The sequence below is a fragment of the Ursus americanus genome, chromosome 4, assembly GCF_024610735.1.
Source record: "Ursus americanus isolate L20-20 chromosome 4, mUrsAme1.1.p, whole genome shotgun sequence".
In the NCBI taxonomy this organism is placed as follows: domain Eukaryota; kingdom Metazoa; phylum Chordata; class Mammalia; order Carnivora; family Ursidae; genus Ursus; species Ursus americanus.
Genome location: NC_142130.1, coordinates 24,416,305 through 24,443,459, shown reverse-complemented (window position 1 = coordinate 24,443,459; position 27,155 = coordinate 24,416,305). Strand labels below are relative to the sequence as shown.

The following is a 27,155-nucleotide window of genomic DNA, read 5'->3' as shown; positions in this document are numbered from 1 at the left end:
AGAGATAGAGACAGCCAGCGAGACAGGGAACACAAGCAGGGGGAGTGGGAGAGGAAGAAGCAGGCTCATAGCGGAGGAGCCTGATGTGGGGCTCTATCTCAGAACGCTGGGATCACGCCCTGAGCCGAAGGCAGACGCTTAATGACTGCGCCACCCAGGCGCCCCAAAGATAAAAATTCTTGCATAGGTTACAAGCCTAGAGTGGTCTGACCTCTATCAACCTCTTAAACCACATGCTCCCTCTTCTGCTTGACTTGTCTGGACTTACAAATTATTTTCTTTGCCACACTTCTTCCACAGGGCCTTTGCATATGCTGTTTCTTCCCCTCTTTAGCTGGGTCATGTATCACTTCCTTGATTCTCCCAGGCCAGGCCTTTGAAAGTGCTGTATACTTCTGAGCATTTGCCACATGTGAGTTTACATTTATTTATGTGATTAGTTGATTACAAGACTGTAAATTCCATGAGGGAAGGCACTGTGTCTGTTTTGTTCACCATTATGGTTCTAGTGCCATAATTGTTGAGTGAATGGATGATTGATTGGATATCCTATAGAACCATGAACTGCATGTTTTTCATTTTAGAGTATGGGGACCACTCGATGAATCATTTTTCTTGTCCTAAAGGGACTCCTCTAAGTATTATGGCACAAATAGATTCCTGGTATGGGTGGTTCCCCACCCAAACACTATAATCAATATTCTGGTTCCTAGACCAGTGGAAATGGAGTCAATAACCTCCTTTATAGAGTGTTGGCTTGGTGAGGCTTATAGCGGCTTGGGTAAACATTAATTTGATTTTTTTTAAGTTTCTTTAGCAAGCATTTATTAAATGTCCACTGTCTGCCACACACTGTATTGAATGAGAACCATGTATGAAAGCTCTCAGCCATGGTCTCCATCTTGGAAGACTGGTGTTACAGTGTAGGTGAGATGCGCATCAATTCCACGCCAAGCCGAACGGTCCAGGTGAAGTCATAGTAGGTACTCTAACTGTTGGCTCTGGGGCCCAGGCTGCGTTTATTTTGGCTGTACATTTTTTGAACCTTTGGGAACTGAGTGCCTTAGGCGGATCCTGCACGTTTTGTTCCCTCCGTCTCCTACCACTCCCTACTCTCTCATACCTGGCTTGGGATTTCTTCTGTTTCCATTCCCTGCCTGCTCCCTAAGTGCAATAAATTTGTGGCCCTTGGCTGGGTCCAATCTTCCCCTGAGGTCAGTGGCTGGCCAGAGAGAAGGACTGCTTTTCTCATTCCTATTTTGTAGAAGGAACTGTGGCAGCCACCAGCAGGATCACACAGGCCCTGATGAAGAACTCACAGTTCAGTCAAAGCAGTGACAGGCACACAAACAGCCAGAACACTCTGTCTCTGAGTGTTTACAAAGGCAGCTGTGAGAAGGGCCGGGACCGGAACACATGCTCTGGTCTGTGTGTTTGTGGGTCCCGTTTATGGGAGAAGGGTGGCAGAAGGTGAGGTAAGAGCAGCCATACAGGCCCTTACCTTGTCCTCAGTCGGTGAAATGCACTGTGGCTCTGTGGCTGTGGGACCGTAGGCAAGTCACCTGGACTTCACCTCTTTGAGCTTCAGCTTCGGTAGCTATAAACTGCTGGTGATATCAGGGTGCAACAGGGTTGTTGTGAGGTTTGAAAAAAGGGTGACTATGCAAAGGCTTAGCCTAATACTTCATAGAGTACAGACAACCAACTATTGTAGAATATGAATCCTGCTTTATAGAAGCCTTTATAGAGATCATTGCAGATTATGTGTTGGCAACTCTGGGGCCCACCTTTCATAGGCAGCCTCAGTAGGGGATCGGGCAATCCTCTTCCTTGCCCAGCCATCGGTGGCACAGAACATCCTGTGCCAGGGAGGCCTGGCCATGTGACCTCTTCTTCTTGGCTGTTCCCCCTGGCAAGCCATGAATAGCAAGAAACACGCTCCATAGTGCTGAGAGCTTTTCCCAAGGAACCAAGAGGGAAGAATATTCTGTGGTTTTGCAAAGCCTGAGCCTCTTCTGGAGTCAGTTCTTGGGGAGATACAGAGAACCTGATTGTTTCATGTTCTTCAGGTCCCCTCCATTGGTGGCCACCTAAGCCCTCCTTTAACACAACGAATGGGATGCTTCAAAGAGTCAGCGTTTGACAGTCTCAGCATCTAGTGGCCACAGGAGCACCAGGAATGGTAGGTTTATGGATTCAGAGAGTTTCAGAGCAGGAAGGTGTCCCAAGTTTATCTGTCCACCTCTCTCAATTTACAGCTATGGAAATTGAAGCCCAAAGAGACAAAGCCAGTCACAGACCTAGATCTCCTACTTTCCAGGCCTCGGCTTCTGCCATGATATCACCCTGCCTTCCATGTACGGAAAGAAGCATTGAACATGAATGTGTGTATATGGTTTCACTAGTGCCAGTTATTACAAATGACAGAACATCAGGTTCAGGAAAAAAAGTAACAAAGGTGTATGCCTGAAGGAGGTATTTATTAGCTTGCGTAACTGAGCAATCCAGGAGGACATCTGGCTTTGGCAACATTCGTAGGATCTGATTTCACCCTCTAGATCGCTAAGGTCCTCTTCCTTGATATCACCTCCATTCCAAGACTCTCTTTTCCCTCGAGAAGGCTGCCAGAAGTTTCCAGGGCTAAATCCTTTCATGATCATGTGTCATGGGAAAAATACAAAAGGTCTCTATCTCAGCTTTCTCGGCAAAGATCCCAAGGAACACTCTGATTGGGTTTCTGGGAGCATGTGTTCTGATGTTAGCCAATCACTGGGGCTGGAGATCTCAAAGTTCTAATTGATGTAAGCCCGAGCCTCGTGCTCCATCCCTGGGCTGGGAATGGGCTGCTCAGACCCTGGGGACTGAGAGTGGGGTGCTACTTAGGAAAGGGAAATGGGGCTCCATGGCCAAAAAAATAAAACATCCTCTTTGTCTTCACAGTGCTCCTAGGTGCGATTATGAATTTGAGTGTGTCTTAGCTTTATCAAATCTTCCATCTCCCTGGATTGGGGAGTACTTTACTCTCTAGCAAGCCGTGTGCTTGTGGCCGTAGAAACGAACTTGGAAGAGGGTGGGGCATTTCCACAGGTGAAGCCAAGGTCTGGAGTTTAGGTAACATGATGCCCTCCGGTTCATCAGCTACCCGAGGTCTTGTCCTGCTTGTGCTTCTGTTAAATAAAACATGAGACAAACAAACAAAAATCAAAACCAACCAACCAACAGATCAACAAAATCTCAGCAGCCCCTTCTTTCTGATTACTAAAAAAGTCGGACTAAACATATTCCAATATAAGACAGGGCTATTGTAGCTATAAAGGAGATTTCTTGCTGCTTGGGAATATGCAACCCACCTCATTGGGCATCACTTTACTCACCTGATAAAAGTCAGGGAATATTTAATACGGGCCCAGAGCTAACCACTTATGAAGCACTTTCATGACAATCATCGCCCATCCTGGATGAAGGCAAAGTCTTACCTATCCCCATTCTACAGACAGGAAAGTGAAGCCCAGAGATGTTGAGCAACCTGACAAAGGCCCCTCCAGTGTGTTAGCAGCAGACCTAGGAAGCCAATCCAGGCCCTTTGACCCCAGAGACTTTTATCTTTCGATATGTCATGTTTTCCCTGAAGAAGATGAACACATTTTAAGTGTTAACACTTCATTATTTCCCATTTTAAAGGGAAAGACATTTGAAATGCAAATGAACATCAACAATGTAATTCTACCAGATTGGCAAAAAAAAAAAAAAAATTAAAAAGAGTGATGATATCAAGTTTTAGCAAGAGTGTAAGAAAATAAGTCCTCTCATACACTGTTGGTCCATCTGCAAATCAGTACAAATTTGGTAATTATCTATTATAATGCAATATAAAGCATGTGCGTGTGGGGGTGTTTCTAAGTGGCACATACAAATGTGTTCATTGCGCCACCGTTTGTAATTGAGAAAAAGAGACTACCAAAGGTCCATTCATAGAGAGACGGCTTAACTGTGGCGTAGTCATATCCCGAAATATCAGGGAAGATTCACATTCCATTTGTAAAATTTAAGATATTAAAATACAAAATAATGCGAGGTTCTTACTAAAATGTGTTAAATCATTCGAATTAAGAAACGTCTTATTGGTAGCTGAGTTTAAAGGGACAAAGTGCTGACTTAAAACCAGTTTATCGGTACCAGGTAGCCTTCAGGAACCCTTTGTCACACGTGTAGCTCCGCAGACCTTTAATGCTGGAAGGAAGTTAGAGATCACAGGTGATTGCCCGCACAGAAGCAGGCCACTGGGGACTACAGTCTAGTTACCGCCCTAGTTCTTCTCCAGGTGGCCCATCCGGGAGTCAGGTCGGGACCACATGACTGGGACTCCAGCTCTCGAAGCCTCAGGAGAGAGAATCACAATGCTTCTTTCCGTGCTTTCTCAGAAGGATGAAATCAGCCAGTCGTCACGGAATTATTAGGGAGCTGTAGACATAACAGAAATGCTGGAGAGTGATGTCATTCCTCCTGTTTCCATTTTTCTGAAGCTCAAAGCTGAAATGGTTTGCCCAAGTCCCAGTGGCTGCGGGACACCGGCTCAGTCTTTGTCACAGTCCTGGTAGCGCTTTTCAATACTGCTCATCTCACATGGCCCACAAATCGTGAATGTGCCCCTGTTCCCTGCTAGGTAGAGGGTTCTGCAGAGTCTAAGACCAGATCCCTGGCCACTTTTCAGCCCACCTCTCCTCTCCTGTCCGGCTGGCCTTTGGGGAATGTGAATTATGTAGGAAACTTTCTGGACTCAGCTTCTTTTTCTCTAAGTAAAGGGTGTGTGCTGAATTGCTACTTTTCTTTTCAGTTGGAAGGGTCTGTGATTTTAAGATTGAAGCCTTCCCTTCAGTGACGCTCCTCATCTTTAACCAGATGGTCAACTCCTTCCACGTCCTGCAGAGCTTGGCAATCAGCTGGACGAGAAGCCCAAGGACCCGGATGTCCTTTCCCATGTGGGGAGAGAGGAGGTTTCTGTAGGAACCTTCATGGTGATGTCCTTGGCTGATGTGGGCTGGGAAGTAATAACACCTTGTGTTTATGCAGCCTCTCGCCACAGAGGAGCTCAAAGGGCTTCCCAGACATTATCTCACTGTTTCTCATTATCATTCCCTGGCACGCCCGGCACCAATGGGTTAACTGGCTTTCCCACAACTATCTGGTGGCAGAGTTAGGACCAGGATGCAGGTCACCAGACTTCTGGCCTTCCAGCCTGCTCATTGCATCCTGTGGCTTTTGGGATGGAAGATGTGCCCTCATGGAGAAGAAATGATTTCCTATCACTGTTGTCCACTTTGGGACATCTGCAGAGATGCTCTGGGAGAAACGACTCCTCTCTCCTCCCGGCTCCTGAAGCTGACGCTGTATGCACTGATTATAGGGAGGAATTTGAGCAAGAGGTGACTCATTCCCCGGAGGAATCCAGCAATGAATCAGGAAACATGTATTGATGTGAGCGTGGACTATGAGGGGACATTGGAAAGCTGGAGCAGTGGCCTTACAGGTTCAGTGGTTCAGTGGGTATAGTGCTTCAGTAATGCAACATCAGAAACAGTGGGCTGGCCAGTTCACGCCTTGATTATTTCCTAAAAGAGCAAATTAACGTTATGGAAGCTGGGTAAAGGCACTGGCCTTCCAGTCCGGAGATCTGTGTTTCATTCAAGTATTACGCGTTTGGGTGCCATGCGCTATTGGAAAAATTACTTAATCTCTCTGTTCTCCAATGTCCCCATTCATTAAAATGGGTCATGCCTCCCTCATTGGTTTATTATAAAGAACAGATAAGAGAGAATATAAGCCAGCCCTGTTTTTCCAGACATTTGGGATACTTGATAATGCCAGAGAATACTCAAAGCCATAGTGATATCAACTTTGGCAAAGATTTGGGGGAAGTTGATTTTGTATTAAAATAAGCACAAATTTATTGTCAAGTAGCCAGTTAAAGTGAACACATTTTAAAGATAAAATTCACCTTGCCCTAGAGGTAGAGGAGGTCATGACTGACCCTCTATCCGCCAATCCTACAGGGTAGAATTTCATTCGTCTCTTCACAGGGTGAAGAAGTTTGAGAAGTGCTTGTCTAAATAGTCCATTGTTTTGATTTTTCTGAGTTCTGTTCCTGTGTCTATTTTGGTCAGTTAAATGTATTAGCTCAGGTTCCTGTAGCAATGACTTCCCGATTTTTTTCCCTAATACCATGGCCTCAGATTTTATCAAGCGTCAGTATAATAACTGATGGCGTGGAGCACGATTCCACGTCTTGCCGGCAAGATCACTGCTGAAGATCCGATCTCTGGTCTCCTCCGTAAGCCTGCAGGTGATAAACCTCTTCCTCAAATTTCCTGCCTGGGGAAAAGGTTATCTCCTCTGAAAAAGAGGTATTCGTACTTTTGATCACATAATAAAAACCAGGTAGCACATCACTTTCTATTTTTGCCTTGACAGTCAGGAGGCTCAGAGCTGGTTTATTCTTCTATTTAGTAAAAATCGTTCCTGGCGTGATTCACTCCACTCCTTCACACACTGGCAGGTCTGTATATGCCACCCTCTGGTGTTTTACTCTAAGCCTTCTTCAGTTTTTTGTTTTTGTTTTTTTAGAAATAGATACGGTCTCAGTGGTAAGGAAGCTGATTCTGAGATAGCTTTATTCCGAAGCAAGTGAAAGAGATACCGAGACTCACGTTTAAAATATAAAATCAGGGGCGCCTGGGTGGCTCAGTCGTTAAGCATCTGCCTTCAGCTCAGGGCGTGATCCCGGCGTTCTGGGATCGAGCCCTGCATCAGGCTCCTCCACTGGGAGCCTGCTTCTTCCTCTCCCACTCCCCCTGCTTGTGTTCCCTCTCTCACTGGCTGTCTCTCTCTCTGTCAAATAAATAAATAAAATCTTAAATAAAATAAAATAAAATAAAATATAAAATCAGATTCCTCCAGAGGCGAGGCCCAAAGCAAGCTTGGGAGGGAGCCTGGTTTGCCGGTCAGCCTGTGACGGGTCCCATTGGACAGCTCCTGCTTAGGAAGGGTGGCCATTCTGCACCTCCTCTTCTTCCCATCCCCTCGCCACATGGGTCCTCCTCAGCCTGTTGTGCTGTGGTGGCCAGCTCCCACCCCGGCAGCTGCAGGCCAGGTAAGAGTACAGATGGAAGCTGCTGGTCCTCCCCCCACCCTCCCACTCTCTTCCCTCCTCAGCAATGCTACACACAGGCATCAGCAGGCATTGGCACACCAATGACAAGTGTCTCATGAGCTTTTCCACTCAAGTATTTCTGAGGGCAGGGAAGAGTAAGATGTGAAGGCTGAACATCACTCCCACTCCCACCCCGGAACACAGCCCAGTACTACGGGCGTGCATCTGGGAGTGTGACGGGGATGAAGAACCAGGAGAGGGATCAGGAGGGCCTGGAAACAGACATTGGGCCATTTGTGTGGGAAATTTCAGGGTCCCAGGTACCGAGAGTTGGCTCTGGAAGGGAAGTGTAGGCTCCAGGTACACATCCTCATGGGCCCATGGACTTCTCCACCCATGGTGAAGACCCAAGCTGGGCCCACTTAGGCATGGGGTGGACCAGTTGCCTGGTTCTGCTGTTACTTGGCAACTTTCATGCTTAGAAAGACTGCCCTTGTCTTCAAACTGACCTGTCCTGTGTCCCCTTCCTTCATGGGATCCTGAAGTATTGAAGTTGGGAGGGGATTGTGGAGGCCAATGTCTTTTTTTCTTTTCTTTTCTTTTCTTTTCTCTTCTCTTCTCTTATTTTCTTCTCTTCTCTTCTCTTCTCTTCTCTTCTCTTCTCTTCTCTTCTCTTCTCTTCTCTTCTCTTTCTTTTTTCTTCTCTTCTCTTCTCTTCTCTTCTCTTTTCTTTTCTCTTTTCTCTTTTCTCTCTCTCTCTCTCTTTTTTTTTTTTAAGTTGGCTCCCTGAGATCAAGACCTGAGCTGAGATCAAGAGTCAGACACTTGAGCAACTGAGCCACCCAAGCACCCCTGGAGGCCAACTGTCTAAGTCCTCATTTTACAGATGGGAATATTGAGGACTAGAGAGGCAATTAACTGGTTAGAATACACCCTTAAGGTGTATTCTAAGTATTTGTACCGAGTCCTCCGCAGATGGGGGTAGAGTAAGGACAGAGATTTATAACATTTCAGCATAGCCAGAACCACTGGGTTTAAACATTCCTAGAGGTTAGTGGATGAAGAATGTGAGAGAAAATGGAAGGTGGGAGGGAAAAAATTCATATCCAACTTCCACCCTCAGAAAACGTATTTTTCCTCCCTTGGTTATACTGTATTCACTCAAATGTGCTATTGCACAGCAGAGATAAAAATTAATAGCTTTGTTTCCTGTGATCTCTTTATCAGACAAAGTACAGGACTATGGCTCTCCGTTATTTTAATGAAAAACCTGAGGTTGTATTATCAGGTGATAAGGCTGTGTCAGGCGTTATTTTATTTTCTTATCTCCCTTGTTCAAGGTGAAGCGCTCCAGCCCTGATGGATGAGCAGGGCTACAGTGACTGTGATGTTCCTTGGGCCTTGATCTTACTCGTCACCGTTAAAGATAACTGTGACCGGTGAGAGAGGACGCCGGGGCCAGATGGTTCTCAGCACAGAACCCAGGGAAGGCTGTGATGGCTGAGGTCCTTGTTGTAGGACAGGTGGCTTGAAGGCTTTGTACACTCAGTCACATGGCCCAGGTCACCTGCACTGCAGAACCTTTCACGACTTCTCCAGGAGAATTTATTCAGCGAGCACTGACTGGTGATCTCGAATGTTCCCAGTGTAATGTCTGATAGGGACGGAAAGATGACTCATGCTGGTCCCTGCTACCCTAGGGAAGCTCATGCCAACAGAGGGTTGCAAGTTTGATCACACGGAAAGGATGCTTAGTCACATCTTCCTCCTCTGGGCTTCTAGACCGCATCTACCTCTCTGCACTCTGGCTCCTGTCATGGTGTGTCTGCGTGTCTGTTTCTTCCCCCTACTAGAATGTATGTTTCCCTGGGGCAGAGACCAGATCCTAGATGCAGTTTCAGGTCCAGCTTCAGTGCCTGGCTGAAACATAATCAATATGTATGCACTAAATTAATATGTGAGCAAATTCATTCATTCGTCTGTTCATTCATTCATTCATCATCCAATGTCTGTTGCTAATTTCCATTATAAAACACTACCTCTTCTAGTCTGGCCTGTTACTGATATCAGAGATTTAAAAAGGAGTAGCTTTGGGGCATCTGGATGGCTCAGTCAGTGAAGCATCTGCCTTTGGCTCAGGTCATGATCCCAGGGTCCTGGGATTGAGCCCTGCATTGAGCCCCGCATCGGGAAGCCTGCTTCTCCCTCTCCTGCTCCCCTTGCATGTGCTCTCTCTCTCTGTCAAATAAATAAATAAAATCCTCTTTTTTTTTTTTTTTTTTTAAAGGGAGTAGCTTTGCTCTGTGTGTGAGGTGCGGCTCATGACCCAGGACAAAGGAACAAGCCATCTCAGCTCCCTCCCTTGTCACTCCTGCAAAGGCTCTGGGTTTCTCAACCTTTGTCGGATCTACTTGTGAATCAGACCTGACTGTGGACCAGAAAGACTGCAGAAGTTGTAAAATGAGCACCGGCCACTCATGGGTCAGGCCGGGTTTTGAGGGCCACGTTCTGCCACTTCTTAGATAGGTGACAGGGAACAGGTTGCTTCCCCTCTCTGAGTCTGTCACTTCATCTGGGAGGTGGCGATAATATAACTCTGTCTTGCCTTCTTCACAAGGTTTTTAGAAGAGTCCTATGAAAATGGGTGTGAATGGTAAAATGCACCATGGAAAGTAAAGATTATTAGAAAATAAAGCAGCTCCCTTTTTCCCTACCCCAGGGCCCTTCATGTGCTTTGGTAAAAAGCCTTCCCATAGGTGTGTACCCTGCCTTCCTTTTTGTATTTAAATTTTATTTTATTTTATTATTTATTTATTTATTTGACAGAGATAGAGACAGCCAGCGAGAGAGGGAACACAAGCAGGGGGAGTGGGAGAGAAAGAAGCAGGAGCATAGCGGAGGAGCCCGATGTGGGGCTCGATCCCATAACGCCGGGATCACGCCCTGAGCCGAAGGCAGACGCTTAACCGCTGTGCCACCCAGGCGCCCCCCTTTTTGTATTTAGAATAATTATTCCTTTGATGTATTATGTTCCAGAGACTCTGGAGGAGTGTCTTGGCAAGCAATGGGACCTGGTCCCCAAGCTGCCATCATAGAATGGCAGCCACATTTCACCAGGAGCCCCCGTGGAGCCCAGGGAGGAGCTCCTCCCCAGCTGGGGCTTGTTCATGGGGATTTTACAGTGATTGGCTAAAAAGCCAATTAAACAACCGTCATTGGCTACAAGAGCCAGTGAAAGTCCTCTAGGCCTGCATGACTCAGCCACAGGAGAGGCTCGTTCCACGGGAAAATCCAGGCAAGGCCCAGGAAGCTATTGGCGATAAAAGGCAGCTTCTATCAAAATTCAATTCCAGACTCCCCCTCTCACTCCTGCTAGGATGGAATAAAAATGATGGTATCTCCTTTCAGCTGGTCCAATTCCCAGAGCCCCAGGCCTGGGAATGACTCTGCAGGAGAGATCTTGGACAAGTTCTTGACCGATTCCGTTTTCCCTTCTCTTATCTGTCAAATGAGCAGGCCTGATTAATTCCTGAGGTCCCTGCTAGCTTCGGCATTGTGTCATTCTGTGATATCCAACTGTTCGATGATTCCTGGATTCTCTGAGATGAATTTACAGGCATGCGGCCCTTGTCTTGTGATTCCCCCAGTGTACCTCTGGGTGGCCTGAGCCCCAGTCTCCACATGAGTCCCCTATATATCCATTAGCAGGGCCTGGGGGACCAATAGCAGCAGCCCTCCTCCTCCAGGCATGGCCCTGCATTAGGACTCACCCCTGCTGGGTTTAAGTTGAATGTTGGACCAGGAGGCAGAACGTTGAGTTCTAGTCTAGATCAACTGTGACTTGTTCAATCCCTTCAAAGCCCAGCTCCAGGTAACTCTCTTTTATGAAGTTCTCCCAGATTCCCATCTAGAAGATTCTGTCCCTCCCCAGTCTTTCTCTTCGTTTTCTTACCAGTTTGTGAGGGGGGTGGGGGTGGCTGTCACCTGGCTGCCATAGATCCTGAGAGAATTTTGTATATGGTAAGTGCTAAGAGACAGGAATCTGTGACCTGAGGAATTTGAGGTTGGGATTTGAATTAGATCTGGGTTTGGATTGTACAGCTATACCAAACACATTTCCATGATCTCCTTGGTGCTTGGTTAATGATTCCCCACCAGGGATTTCTGGAGCCCGGAGATCTATTTAGGTAGTAATGAGGTGATAGGGAAGTCGATAGAATTATTTGGTGGCAAGTGACAAAAGCCCAACTCAAACACACTAAAGCAAAAGAAAAAAAGGGGGGGATATTATTGGGGACAAAGCTTGCTTCTGGTTTGACAACCAAGAGATTGGAGCTATTGTCACTTGTGCTCCCCATCTCTCGTCTTTGCTTCCTTCTTTTTCTGGTGCTATCTATGCTCAGGCATACTTCATGTGGTGGCCGTGTGGCTGGTAGCAACCCCAGGGTAAATGAACACCCAGTTCTTCTCTCAATTTTCCAAGAGTGCTGGGCTTATCTCGCAAAGGTCATTATTAGTTAACAGTTTAGGGAGCTGAAAGGGAAGGAGCCTCTGCTTGCCTTTGGTCCAAGTCCATCCCCGGAGCTGGTGGAGGTCTAGGAACTGGGCTGGAGGAAGGCGTTGCCAAAGGAAAAGGGAGTGGCACTGTGACCAAAGTAGGGGAATTGATGTCCGTGGCCAAACCAACAAAGTGTGTCTTTAAAACATGTTCGGTTTCAAAAAGCCAAACAGAAAGCATCCGTTTACTGAATGTTAAAGCCAAAGGAGCTAATGAACATGTCCAGGTGTTTGTTTTTTGTTTTTTTTTTTTTGTTGTTCTTTTTTTTGCCTTTGTCTGAAATTGTATCAGCTCGGTTTAGGAACACTGGAGATCTCTTGTTGACCAGAGGCTCCTTGCCTCGTAATAATGGAAAGGGAGGTGAATTTCTGGTCTATATCCCATTTAATAATGCTGATTCACTTTAACCCTAATTTTAATGAGATTTTTTTCCTTGAAAAATGCCATATTATACATATCATATCATAAATAGTTCTACCTGAGATTTGAGGGCTAGTGCATCCTCTCAGCAAATAAGAGCTGAATAAACTTGACTGTGCTCTTTCTGACCCACACTACAAGTGGCTCTCAGCCAATGGGCACTCCAGCTGTACTTCGAGAATTGAGAGCCTTTGGCAACTTGTGTTTTTCCTCCCCAGGGCCCTTGGGCCCTCTCTTTCCGGAGCATATATATTGTGCTTTGGTCAAGAGCTTTACCACCTACACCTGAAAGTATACGGGAGTAAAGTGTTGAGGGAAGATGAGCAAACAATGTTGAGTAACTTACTGGAGCTTAAAATGCAAGACTCAAGAGACCTTCAAAAGAAGGGTCCTGAGTTAAGATGTTGAAGTAATTAGGTGATTGTGGAAGTCTTTTGACCTTCGGGAGGTTCTGGTGAGCACCCCTGAGCCCAGCGGGGAAGAACTTATAATTGTAAGTAGGAGAAGCCATGGCTAAGGCAAGTCATAGCTTCAGGGTATTAGAAAGAACCAGAAGATCCGTTGCCTAGGAGAGCCAGAGGCTGGGAACAACCTCTTTCCGCAGCCAAGCTATGATGGTTATTTTTTCAATTTTGAGGATTTACAAATGTTGAAGAATAAATTTGTAATTGCTTTATGGGATCATTAGAATATCTTAAGGAAACAAATATCTCCTCTGCCTAGCATCCCCTATCTTTAAGGAACTCACTCCCTTTCCAAGTTTTGTTTTTTTCTGTGTCATTCAATTTGGTTAATCTGGAGAGCATCGTCCTTTGTGGTGGGCTTGAGGGGGTGGGTGTAAGGGGCTCCAGATCCAAGGCATGAAGAGGGATTCAGAGAGCCAGGTGCCCAAGGACACGGTGGTTTGGGGAGACACCCTCTGAGGGTCTGCAGTCGTGAAGAAGGGAACAGATCGCAGAGGGCACGGTGGATGGCATGCCATGGGAGGAAGTAGCAGGGAGCCCCTGAACCCCTCTGCAGTTCACGCCGAGCTCAGTGCCGTGTATGCTTGTGGCCTGTTTGGGCTACCGGGGTAACTCAGGACAAGGCAGGGGCCCGGCTGCTTCCCCAGGCGTAAGATCTCCACTGTCTAAAGCAGGAAGGGCTCTTAGGCATGATGCCGGTTCAACGTCCTCGTTCCACACCAGGGGAATGATGGCTCAGAGAACAGAGGACGGTTTCCCTGCGGCTGGCAGAGTGTTGGTACCTCTAGTGTCAGGATCCGCTAGGAGTGCTGGTTAAAATTCGGATGCTGGGGAGCAATCCCAGGCTGCTGAGATGAGATGCTCCGGAAGTGGGCCCAGGAGTCCACATTCAGAAAGCACCCCAGGCCATTCCTAGACACCTCAAGTTGAAGAAGCACCGGTCTGAGGTTCTGAAGCTGATTCATGTTCGACTTCGTGGATGGGCTCCTGATTCCAGGGTCAGTGCTTTCTCTCCGACACCAGGGGCCCACGGGAGCTGGGGAGTAAGTCCGTTCGAGGACGGTGAGTCGGGGGACTGTGAAGAGAGAGGTTGTGTTTCTAATTCTTCCTGCGGTGTGAGAGGGCCCGAATGCGTCTTTTCAGACTGGATGGAGGGAAAGAGAACAGCAATTCCTGTCTGTCTGTCAGGCACCAAGATGCTCACCCGTCTGTGTCTTGAAACTCGGTGACTCTTTAAACTCCAACTGCTCACCTGACAGATGAGAAAACTCACACCCGCTCGTGTCTCTGTTCTTCAGCTAATAGCTCCCCTGCCGTCCCCGGGCCTCCAGGTGTAACAGTTCCACAGGCTGCCATGGGTCCTTCCTGGCTTTCAGTCTCCAACAAACGTGATGACATCACAAGAGATGGTCTCGAAATTTCGACGACAGAAATTAAAATGAAGAGAATTGGTTCTTTCTGTTGTTTCTAAAATGACATAGTTCTTGGCTGATAGTTAAACCAAGCGGATTTATCTCCTGCTATACATTTGCGTGTATTGTCTTCAGTGTCACGCTAGGAAGATGTCTTTTAGCCTACTAGGCCAGGTTCCTTCGGATGTCTGAGGACCCCAATATAACTAGAGGTCGGTTGTTATGATTTTATTTTTCAATTATAATTAGTCAATAGATCGTCAAGTTACTAAGAACGGTTAAACAAAAGAATAAAATAGATTTTCTCTTTAAAAGCTCAGCTTGTGTTGGAGCGCCTGGGTGGCTCAGTTGGTGAAGTGGTCCGACTCTTGGTTTCGGCTCAGGTCGTGATCTCAGGGTCATGACGTGCAGGCCCGAGTAGGGCTGTGTGCTGGGCATGGAGCCTGCTTGGGATTCTCTCTCTCCCTCCTCTTCCGCCCCACGCCCCACCCCCCCTCCGCTCCTGTGCATTGGCTCTCTCAATCTCTAAACAAAACAAAACAAAACAAAACAAAACAAAACTCGGCTTGTAGGTACATATTTCTATAAGACATTTGACAGGGATTCAGGACAGGGATTTGATGCTGGCCCTGCTCTAAATATGCTGTGTGAACTTGGACAAGACGCCACTCTCTCTGAGCCTCAGTGTCCCCCATGGAGTAAGAGGGTCAGACAGGTGATTTTTAAAGACCTCTCCAGCCCTGAAAGTATCAGGGTAAAGTACCAGGAGGTTATGAAATATCCCACAGTGTGGGAGGGAGCAAATATGTCATGATTTCGTTCCAGTTTAATCTGTTTCACATTTAGTATAGTCCAAACTGTGATAGGTCCTCCGTGGAACACAGATGACTCACTTCCTGTCCTAAGTGGGTCTTCTCTGAGGTGCGGAACAGATCATTCCTTCAGATATCAAGTCAGCTAGGGGGGTCAGATCTGTGGGCCTCTGGGCAAATTCTGCATGTTCTTATCTGTGTCAAATTAAACCCAATAATCACACACACACACACACACACACACACACACACACACACACACACAGACGTTTAAGGACATGAAAATTTAGAAGCTAGATGTTCCTGAAAAGTGTGTCCATCAGGTTTTTATAAACATGGTCACATTTGAAATAGAGTAGTTGGCAATTGAAATAAAGATTAGGGTGAAACTTTTTGTAAGGTGACAGATGTCTTTTGTGACAGTAATTACGAAGGCTGGAAAAGCCCAGTGTATTTACCACTTCCTCCAGGGAGTCACCTCTGACTGATGCTGATTGCTTTTATTTATCTGCCTCCCCACTGACTTCTGCTCTACTTTAAGAGCTGGACCCACATCAGAAGGTACAAAACTACAATCTTAAGTCCACTGACTCCTAAAATGTTGGAGCCAAAAGGGACCTTTGAAATGTGAAATCTTCTCCCCTCCCCTTTATCATTCATTCATTTGCTTATTCATTCATTCACTAAACAAATATTTATTTGGTGCCTACTATGTACATTTTCATGTTCCCATGTTCTGGAATTAGAGAGACCTGGTGTGCTGAGTTTGCTTATACTGGGTCAAAAGAGCTAATTGCTAAAATTTCAGAAATGTTGCAAGTCAACTGTGAGACCATCCTTGCATTTGGCCATGGTGGGAGTGTTTCCACACAGACCATGGCAAACTCCGCAGATCAGAACACTTTTCCTCAGAGAGCCAGGTCATCAATACATCACAGTAAGACTAAGAGTCACCAACTCAAATGCCCTTAGGGGAAAAGAAGATAACATTTGTAAGTTATTTGTCTGAGTCTGGCATCAAAACACTTCTCCCAGTGAAATATCAAAGCATGCTGGGCCCTAGCTAGGCTAAATGGCTAGATTAAAATTAATACCTAATTAAAGGTCAGAAACTTCTATTTATTAATCTAAAATATATTATTTCAGGTTATTACAAAACATTCAGTTCCCCTCTCAGACTCCCCCATAAACATCTTCACATTCACATGATAAGAAAGCAGCCATGAGGGACATTTTTCCTGAATTCGTGCAGTCTGGCGAAAGATAAAGCCAAAGGTTCACCTCTATTTAGGGAGAGATGCATCCCCTCCGAAAAAGTAAAGCTCTGAGATGTCAGTTACCATTCTAAAGATGCCAATCCAGTGTTGCTAGATCTTATGCTTTTTCAAGAGAAGCCTGGGTTTTAATGAGAAACTTCCCAGCTGTTAAAAGTTGACTTCATTAAAAGAAAACAAACAAACAACAAACCACTGTGGGCCAAGCAAAACACTTGCAAAGCCTCGTCGGGCCCAAGGGCCACCAGTGTGCAACTCTATTTGAGTCTCTTATACACGGTCATCTGTCTGGAGGAGGGGAGCTGGCCCCCCAGAATATGCCAGAAATCAACTTTCTTGTCAACCCTGGCATGTGGGAGCCACATCAGATTTATTTAAGAAACATTGTTCAAGTGACATGTGTTGTACCCCAGCATGGTAGAGCAAGGGTACGTCATTTGTATTTGTTTTTCCCACTTGGCTGTGGGCCCCTCTAGATGAGCACCGCGGCCCCATCTTTGTATCCTCCACACATGTAGTACTCAGGATTGCAAATAGGAACTTGCCATGGAAGGAGCTTCAGAAATATCTTGGCCAGTGTCTTGAGGAAACTGGTGCCTAAAGATAAGAAGTCCATTGCTTTTGACCTCAGTAGTGAATTAGTGAACTGGGACTAGAACCCAGGTCTCTAACTGATAGACCCTAGGGCTGGAAAGAACCTATGGTTCTCAGGAAATATTTGCTGAATGAATGAGCACATGAAATCATAGTAGAAGAATCAATGAAAGTATGAACAAGTGAACACAATCTGAAATGACCGACTGGTTTATGGAATACAATTCAAAGTAGGAGGGGTACCTGGGTGGCTCAGTGGGTTAAGCATCTGACTCTTGATTTCAGCTCCAGTCATGATCTCAGAGTCGTGAGATCGAGCTCCAGGCTGGGCGTGGAGCTGCTTATGATTCTCTCTCTCTCCCTCTGCTCCCCCCTACCCCCCAAAAAAGAACATGTAAGTTGGGACTTGGTTTTAGTTCTTCCACTAACTACTGTGTTACCTTAGGCATGTCCTTTTTATCTCTGGTCCTTGACTTTCTTAGCTATAAGCTCTCTTGTTTCAAGAATCATAAGCTAATAGTACCAGGCAGAGTTATGGAGCACTGCATGGCAGCCATTGGGCTAAAGGCTTTACTCGAATTTTGCAGTGCTTACACTAGATCTATGACGTGAACACTATTTTTATCATCTTCATTTCAGAGATGAAGAAACGGATGCACAATGCTATATGTAATGTGTCCACATTCATACAATTTGTAAGTTACCGGTGGAGGCAACCTGAAGTGAGGCATTTCATTCCGGAAATGTAATAGCAATCAAAGTACTATGAAAAAAAAAGGAGGACACAAATGTAGAATCAGAACATTTTGAGAAGGCTCAGGGCTCTGGCATTCTTAAGTCTGAGAGTAAAAGGTTCTATGCAGAATTTAACAACACGACTCAAGATTCTTTTTGGTTGCAAATTACAGAAACTTAACTCAAACCGGCCTAAACCAAAGAGGGGATTCAGTAGCTTAGTAATCAAAAAGCCTATGAGTAGGCTTGCCTTTGACTTAGCTGTATCCAGGGGCTCCGAGGGTATCATCAGGTTTCCATCTCTCCAGCTCCCTCCATATGTGGGCAGAATAGCCACCTGTAAGATGTACATCCTATCAACTAAGTAAACCCAACAGGGAAAAATAATCATCTTCCCTGAAAGCAGAAAAGTCATCATGAGGAATTGGATTGACTTGCTTTGGTCTCATATTTACCTTTATTGTGGTCTTCATCTTTAAGTGGGGACCAGTCCCAAGACATATGTTTGCTTCTTTGGTTATGTGGGAAGAGTGTCTTGTACATAACACATGGGATGGGTTTTCCACTGAATAAGAACTTTCTGTATGAGAAGAGAGCAGGTGTCAGGCAAGTAGAAACACAGAAGTTGACTCCAAACAGCTTCACCTCCCACTTAAAAAGAAGACTGACAGAATGGGCATCCTGGCTCTGAACCTTCAGCTCAGAATCACAAGCTGTGTTGTCGTTTGTCAGTATTAGAAACAAGCCTTGTCTTCTGGAAAGTTTTCCTCCGTCTTCAGGGACACTTGGACTCAAACAGTGACATCAATGAATGTCATGGAGTCATTATTTTGCCTTGTAGTTACAGTTCCTTAGAGAAATATATGCAGCAATGATCTCAACACAGGTAATAAATTAGGAAAGAAATGATCATTCTTGAGCAAAGTTTGCCAGAGCTGTATTAATTTATGAGAACCCAGCCAATTAGGAAACTTGGCTAAAGCATCTGATTTAACTCAACACCCCTGGTTTGACCTGGAGAGGGTTACCAGCCCCTTTGCCTCTTTTAACTGGCACAAGTAGTTACTCGCACTGAGGCAAAGGGGCATAGGGTAAAGGGGCAAAGGGGCAGGGAATGCCCCCCAGCAAGAAGTGATGACAAAACCTCTCCTGGGCAGTGACTCCTGCGAGGCTTATGGACAGAAAAGAATTTGATCAACCCTCCACTCCAAAACATCTACATTTACAGTTTGGATACTCACAGCTTGTTAGAGCTGGAAGACTGTTTAGACATTACCTAATCCAACTCTTTTATTTCACGGCTGAAGAGCTGAGGTCCAGAGAGGGGAAATAACCTGGTCGAGGTAGTACGGCAAAGTCAAAGCTGAGCCAGAATTCAAACCCAAGCGTCCTTATTCATTTTCCAAGTGCTCTTCCCTTCCTGGCAAGTTCCCTTTGGTTTTGCCCTTAGGACTCCGGTAAACATTTTGAGTTATGGAAGCTTTGCCCATGAAGAAGCTTCATTTAATTTGATCTTCACTGGAGATGCAGAGAAGAGAAATAAGTGCCTGGTGCAATGCCCGAGACTTCCACACTCTTAACTCTCACTTCTCTAAGCTAGAGGAAGGAAGGGATAGCCCGAGACTCCTCCACATTAGAAAATCTAAAGGTAACTCATGAATCGTTGAAAGGTGGTGAAGGGACATAAGTTACATTTACTCTCCTAAGCTTATTTGTGTTTAGTTTGTATGGAAAGAATTGCTCGAGGAGGACGATAGGGATCTAAATTCCATTTGGATATGGGTTTTGATGGGTAATAGCGACAACTCTTTTCTCTCTGGGTTTTGGATTTCTTATTTGTAAATTTAGCTGATTCTTAATGTCAACCCTATAGACTGATGATCTCATGCTTTAGGGTATCGGGGGAAAGGGTGGTCTAAATTTTACTGTGCTTTCAGTATCATTGTTATAGAATGAGAAGGAACTTTTTGGGTGGAAGGTGGCCAACCTAAGCCAGTCCGTGTTTGCAGATGAAGCGCCCTCTTTGCTAACCTGGTCCAGTGGAACAAGCACAGGGCTAAGAGTCTAGGACATGGCTGTGCTTCCCTTTGCTCCATGACCTTGGGCAAATCCTTGACTTTGTCTAAGGCTCTTTTTAAAAATGGGATGGGCATCTTTGCATGCTTGCCTCATAAGGCTGTTGCATGGAGAATAAAGGATATAGAAATGCTTTATGACATGCAGGCTCTTTTATATACGTGACTTCATACTGAGTTTGCCCTTGATGACGGAGAACAATGTAAAAACAACTTGTAGAACTAGTCAGAAGTTCAATGTGGCCAAGAGAACACCAAGGGAACTGAAATTTTTTTTTTCTTGAGGGCGTTTTGTTTTCCTGATGATAGCGCAAGTTGAAGCAAGGCTTAACTAAATATCTGTATATCCAGTTTGCCCGGGGTAGTCTTATTTGCTGTGGTCATCCTGGTATAATTATTAATAATACACTTTCTTCACTTTCAAGTCTCTCTTTTTTGGCAATAAATGACATCCTTACCCCTAAACTTCATACCATTCTATCCAACCCCTTCATTTACATGCGGCGAAATAGAGGCTCAGAGAAAAGAAATGACTCCCCCAATTCACCCAGAGTTTGTCCAGAGCCTGGACTTGGCAAAGCCCTTCCCTTTGTACCTGGGAAGAAAGGGGAGGGGAATACAGGGTGAGAGAATGGTTCCCTTTGTCTGCTTTCCAGCTTCTCGAAACAATTTCTTAGCAAGCGCAGCCCCACCCCTCTCTTGATTTCCTGGAAAGTGATCAGCGATAGTGCTGCTGCCAGTGGCCATGAGGGAGCTGGGGGATGGAGCAAACATTACGAGATCCTGGAAAAGGAAGTTGTTTTCTCTTTTCTACCCATAAGGACAACCTCAGGGGGAGAACCACTGCCTATTAATAACTGGCCCTTATTTAGATGCATAGTTTTTCTGTTATCATTCATAAAGCACTTTCATATTCATCATCTTAATTGATCTAATTTTCACTGCCTTTGGAAGTGATCTTGGAAGCATCATTATTCCCATTTTGTAGTGAGAAAAGCAAGACCTACGGAGACAGCTGGCTTGCTCTAGGTTTTGCAGTAAAGTGCAGTTGGGAGCAGAGCTCGGTTTCCTATCTCCCAGCCCTTGCATCCCCGTGTACTCCTTGCTTCTGGCAGGGTCTACCCTTAGGCATCTTCTAGGAGAAACCTCATTATAGCAAGGTTTTTTAGTATTCAAGAAACTAAATTTTCTTGGGTGAGCCTGGGGCAGACCACCTTCTAACCGGAATTTGGCTCTGTGTCAAATGGTGTTAGAACACAGTCCGTGATCAACTGTGGGCTTCATTCTACAAACACCATTTTCGAGAAAATGAGTGTGTGGATGGAGAACAGGGTATTTCATCCCAGGATAAGATTTTTCTCTTTAAAATTGTTGCTAGGATCATGGGGAATAGAGTCCCACTACAGTACTTAACAGCCCCGTGCTTGCAAATCACTGACCTGATAATTTGCAGAATCCCCATTTCAGAAAGATTTGTTCTGGTTCAGACTGAAATTCTTTCTTTGGAACTCGACACATCCCAGACTTAGGAGAACTCAGCTTGGCAAGATTTGCAGCTTCCTTCCTCATCAGTCTGCCCTAAGTGGGCACTTGTGCAGGGGGCAAAGGCTTTGGCGGGCCAGAGTCAGGGACCCCAGGTGTGGGCTTGATTATGTCTCTGACTCATGTGATATCAGGGAAGCCACTTTTCTTTTAGGGAGCTCAGTTTCTTCAGCTGTCAAGTATGGAGATTGGATTAATCAGTGTACTTGCAAAGCCACTGGATTCCTTTTTCTGAGAATGCTGTGGGGACCTAGCATGTATAAACAGTGAAAGGGGTGGGGCTGAGGGCTCAGATCCCCTTCATTTAATCCATTTGTGTGGCCAGGTGACATCTGTGTGGATGCTAGTGTAGAAACCATTGGATAATTTCCAAAGGCCCTTCTAGTCCTGACACTGACATGAGAGACCAGTAATGTCTTAGTGAGGCATGTTAAGCCCTGAGGAGTTGCCGTGAGCGCGGAATTGAGGATGTGGAACTGGGTAGATGGAGAAAAGGGTTGTGATGGGGTAATACAGAGGAAAATTTGGGGTGGAGGGTAGCATGATACAGGGGCACCGCACTTTACAGTTTGCAAAGTAGTCGCACGTCAGTTGTCTCTTTTGAGCTTGCCCAACACTGTACATTCAGGCGTTTACACAACGATCTTGCATGAAGCCCTGATCATGGGCCTGGCGCAAGGCAGAGCTCAGGAATATAAAGAGGAAGAAGAGACCACTTGAGGCTCAAGGAGCTTATCACCAGCTAAAGGAGAAGGCACGTAAACAAATCATTGTAATGGCCACACAGCAAAACTCTAAGAGAGGTGCCGGCAAACACTGAGCAGAGAAAGGAAGGACTCAGTTTTCCTGGGAAGGGAGGAAGAGGGTCCTTCCCTGTGCACCGAGCTCCAGCTGCCTGAGGAAACATGGTGCCCGTGGGGGCGAGGGCAGGAGTCTGGGGAACCCGGCCGCGGGGTAGCAGCCGAGGTAAAGCCGTGAAGGTAGCCTGACTGGGAAGGGCTTTGGAAGCAATGCGAAGAATCTAGAGCCTGTGGCAGTTGGAATCTGTTTTTCAGATGAGGAAACAGGCTCAGAGAAGTCAGGACCTCGGCTTGAGCCACCCGGCTCGGTGGGGGAACAGCGGGGCCCACTGAGCCCGGTGTTCTGCTACCCTGTGCTGCCTCCAGCAGGCCTGAGCTGAGGCAGGCCCTGCGTGGGAGAGGCCTCTGGGCTGTTTATCCTGTTCGGTGGGGCTGGCTCTGGCCGGGAATGGAAGTGGGTGGGGTGGGGGCCGTGGAGGAGAGGAGGGGCCTGACAACAAGGGCTACATTCAAGGCCTGCACTGGAGCCGGGCGAGGAGAATGGAAAGCTACAGTCTGTCGGAGCAGCCAGCCTTGGCAAGGCGGCCGGGGCCTTATAAGGAAATGTTGTTCCCTCTGAGCCAGTGGGGCTGGGACGGAGCCCTCTGCCCACAGGACAGAGCTGCCCTTGTGGTGGTAGGCTGGGGGTGCCACCCGCCCCTGCGCTGCGAGCTGTGAGCTGTGAGCGGGAGCTCTCAATGGGCCACTTCTGCGGGCTCAGCATTCCCCGGCAGCCCCCAGTGCGTGTGGCCCCCACCCCCTCCACGCCCTCCCACTCCCCAGCACCCTGGGCTGATTGGAGGAAAGGAAAAAAACAAAACAAAACAAAGACTTGGCAAGATCCCAGGCCTCATTGCTGTTTGATGCCAAATTACCCAGAAAGCAGGCTCCAGTCAAATTCTGTCCCTTTCCCCTGAAGGATGCTTGAGTAAAGGGATCGCTCTTTGCCCTCTTTCCCTTCCCTGCACCCTTGTCTGTCTCCTCCTCCTGTGACCACAGAACGCCCCGTGCTGGGCCCTGTCCCATCCAGAAAGGCAGGATCTGAGACAGCGGAAGGGAAGAAGCCTGGTGTGGGGGCCTTTTCCATTTCCCCGCGGGAGGGCAAGAGCCTCTGGAGCCCCCCTCAGAGAAGGGGGACTCTCTTCGCCCTCGTTACCTGGGTCCAGCAGGCCAGACGGCCTGAGAGACACAGCAGAGCCAGAGGAAAAACACAGCCAGCCCAGCAAGCAACAACAGAAGAGAGTGTCAGCATTAGTCAGCTCCTGGAAGGAGCGCCTTTCCACAGCATGCCATGAAGGCTGATTTAAAGAGTTGATCCCTAAGGGATGTCTCTGACCCCGAGATTATGGTAGGAGCAGGAAAGATGCTTAGTGTGGCCTTTGACTTTGCCTATTCATAGACTCACAAATACACGAAACCCAGGAGTTACAAGGGAACAGGTCAGCCAGCCCCGCTCCGCACCTGGCACAAATGTGGCAGACCTTCAGCCAACCTGTGCTCTCCTAGCAACCATGAACTTGCTCCCTCCAGGCAGTCTCCAGTATCTACAGGTGACCCCCTGTGTGTCAGCCATAGGGAGCCACCCTGAGGGTACCGTGCAGGGCAAAGCTCTGAGAATCGCACAATGAACCAAATGTATAGGAGAAAGTAAGAAGTCCTAGCAAAACATAGAGAAGATGCTCTTAGAGAGGAGATGAGAGGAATTCCTTTTGTCTAGATGTACAGAACAGTGGACAAGCAAAGGTCTTGTCTAAAAGATGGCATTCGGCGTGAAGAAAAGCTGAGTTCACAGAGTGACATTGGAGAGCTGAGAAAACGGGGGAGTGCCTGACACGAGCCAGCCCAGGATGGTGGGAAAGCTAGGGGCTTGCTGGGTGCCTGTGGAAAGATGGGCATGGCTAGGTGTGTAAGGCTGGGAGATGAGGGAGTTAGGTTGGTAGATGAGTTAGTACATGACTTTGGAGGCCCTGGATGCCAGAGGGAAGAGGAGATTCAAGTGTGAGACAGCCAGGAACCACCGAAGGTCCAAGCATCAGAGAGCTGTGACCGGTGCAGTGACTCAGGCAGTGGGACCTGGTAGCAGGTGTAGGGGGAACCGGAAGGAGAAGCATCGTTTTCCAGCTTCACTTTCCAGAAAGTCCTCCTTTCCCCAAGCAGAGCTCTGAGTGCGCCACATTCCCCTTCCCAGGGTCTGGAGGCCCAGCTCTCCAGGGGCCACCTAGATCGCAGGATGTCAAGTGCTGTTGGGGCTTCGAGGTGCTTTTGGAACAACCAATGACCATTCCCCCAGGAGGCTCAGACCTGGCGCTTTGGTTCATTGCTCTTTTTGAGTTGACGCTTTCTGTTCACAAAGTCACTCTGTTTAGATGGGGTTAAGAAACCTCATCTTCAGTCCTTTTTGGCAGAAGGTTATCAAAAAACACCCTGGGTTAAAAGGCAATGACATGGTGATGCCATCTCATCTCCAAGAGCCTGCCCTTCTTTGGGCACCCGCTGCTCACACACCTGTACTTGTCTCGACGCTGCAAACAGCCCTGCGGCCACCTCCCTGTTCTCCCTTCTATTGCTTCCTTCCCTTGCTTTTGAGGCCGGCCTCCACGGTGGCACCACTGCACCCAGGGGGCCCAGGGCCTTTGTTGGAAGGACAGCAGGAATCGCCCTGCTGGTGGGGGGCCTGAGGCGCCCTGGCCCTGGGCTCCGAGGCAGGACTGTGAAGGGCCTGAGCTCACTCCTGTGCCTGGTCCCTGCCTTGTGGTCCTGAGGGCTGAACCGGAGGCATCGACGCTCTGAATCTTTGTAGCTTCCCACCAAGTTTTTCTTTGACTCCCAAGGCAGACACAGACCCTGGAGGCCACAGAGATACAGTGCCAGTCAGGGAGGAACTGGCTGCTCTCTCGACCCTCCAACAGATAGGGCTCATTTTGAACTTGTGTTTGATCAACATGAATTGATTTCTTCCCTTTTAAGGGCACGTATGACCATTTTACAGTGAGGTATTTTCTTGACTCTAAAAAGTGAATTTCAAGTAACAAACGTAGATGATGGTGAGGGTCCTGTTACACAAAGCAGGACTCTCCCTGGACCTTTTAATTTTTACCAGCACCACTGCGATCATCGCTGAGGCTCAGTCTTCAATTCAGAGAAATGCCATGAGCAAATCTCCTCTGCAGATTTTCTTTTTATTTAATTTTACCTAACCATTCATTATTCGCCCATTTATTTGATTTGGTAATGAGTAGTTCAAAAATATAGGGAAGTGTAAAGGGAATGCCATGCAAGTTTTCCCCTGACTCTTTCCTCAGTTACCCTGCTGTCCTCCCCCGAAGGAGCCTGAGTTACTATTTTCCCGTGTATCCTTCTCCTCTGTGATGTTTTCATGGAAATGATTATCAAGGACTTTCCTCGTCCAGGACACATAGCTGATTCGGAAAGAGGCAAGCCTATTCAAACAGAATTCTCTAGGGGTAGTTGCTCTCCCAGGCTTGCCGGCTTGGGATGCCGACCCTGATTCTAGATGTCAGATCGACTTTGCCTGATCCAGGTGTCTGTAGAGCAAACCCTGATGTCCTTGAGCCCAGCCCTTTATGACGAGGTGGGAAGGATGCCTGAGCACACACTCTGGAATGAGATTTAAGTACCATCCCCTGCATGATCTTATAGAAAACGAATCCTACAGGGACTGTATTCTGAGTTCAGATGCCAGATGAGGAAGGCTCTAAGGGGGATCTGACACACAGGTTGCTAGGGCTAAAGAAAGAGTCTCTGTGGGGTTAGCATCCTCTTCTTTGGGCCATGCTTTTCTGATTCCTCACGGTCTGATTCTGAGCAGAAATGCCCATCACTTGTTCTAGACCTCTACTTACTGATCATAGAGCAATCTTAGTCTGTGCTCGCTCACCTTGGGACTGACAGCTCCACTAATGCCGCAGCTGCTCGCAGGTCACGCCGGAGCGCTGCCTGGCTCTCCGATCACGCCGGAGCGCTGCCTGGCTCACCGATCACGCCGGAGCGCTGCCTGGCTCACCGATCACGCCGGAGCGCTGCCTGGCTCTCCGATCACGCAGGAGCGCTGCCTGGCTCACCGATCACACAGGAGCGCTGCCTGGCTCACCGATCACGCCGGAGCGCTGCCTGGCTCACCCATCGCGCAGGAGCGCTGCCTGGCTCACCGATCACGCCGGAGCGCTGCCTGGCTCACCGATCGCGCCGGAGCGCTGCCTGGCTCTCCGATCACGCAGGAGCGCTGCCTGGCTCACCGATCGCGCCGGAGCGCTGCCTGGCTCACCGATCGCGCCGGAGCGCTGCCTGGCTCACCCATCGCGCAGGAGCGCTGCCTGGCTCTCCGATCACGCAGGAGCGCTGCCTGGCTCTCCGATCACACAGGAGCGCTGCCTGGCTCACCGATCACGCCGGAGCGCTGCCTGGCTCACCGATCACGCCGGAGCGCTGCCTGGCTCACCGATCACGCCGGAGCGCTGCCTGGCTCTCCGATCACGCAGGAGCGCTGCCTGGCTCTCCGATCACGCCGGAGCGCTGCCTGGCTCACCCATCGCGCCGGAGCGCTGCCTGGCTCTCCGATCACGCAGGAGCGCTGCCTGGCTCTCCGATCACGCCGGAGCGCTGCCTGGCTCTCCGATCACGCCGGAGCGCTGCCTGGCTCACCGATCACGCCGGAGCGCTGCCTGGCTCACCCATCGCGCAGGAGCGCTGCCTGGCTCACCCATCGCGCAGGAGCGCTGCCTGGCTCACCGATCACGCCGGAGCGCTGCCTGGCTCACCGATCACGCCGGAGCGCTGCCTGGCTCACCCATCGCGCTGGAGCACTGCCTGGCTCTCCGATCTCGCTGGAGCAGTGACTGGCTCTCTGATCACACAGGGACTCTGCACTTATCTTGCAGGAGCACTATGTTTTTCACTGCTGGCGCTGGAGCTGCGTTTTTCCAGTGAGGATTCATCAGTGGTGGCAGCTCTGGTCTCTGCATGCTGGTTGCTGGGAAGGATTTTAAAGCCTCTTTGGTGGGAAGAGTCTCTTCCTGATCAGAGTCCAAACTGAAAATGGATCCTGCATTTGCAGGCACAGTGACAATATCATTAAACATTGCCCAAGCCATGGCAGCCTGGAACATTATTGTTTGGACACTTCTTGCCCAATATCATGTGGGTTTCACTTGCGGAAGGATCTACATTGTGAGGTAGGAACAAGTCAGCACAAACAGAACCATAAATATCTTGATGTATGAAATCTTGCTGGGTGGAGAAAGCAGACATAGATAAACAGCTGGA

The 27,155-nt window shown here is 47.8% G+C and overlaps 1 long non-coding RNA gene across 2 annotated transcripts; it reads right to left on the bottom strand.

The window, feature by feature from the left end:
• On the bottom strand, positions 1 to 27,155 carry LOC148110220 (uncharacterized). Of its 2 annotated transcripts, none has more exons than XR_015724162.1 (4): positions 26,680 to 27,155; positions 17,872 to 17,996; positions 17,667 to 17,753; positions 1 to 3,167 (listed from the first exon to the last, which is right to left on the bottom strand). It is a non-coding gene; the product is annotated as an uncharacterized LOC148110220 (long non-coding RNA). The 2 variants fall into 2 exon arrangements; XR_015724163.1 differs by lacking the exon at positions 26,680 to 27,155 and adding an exon at positions 25,771 to 25,901.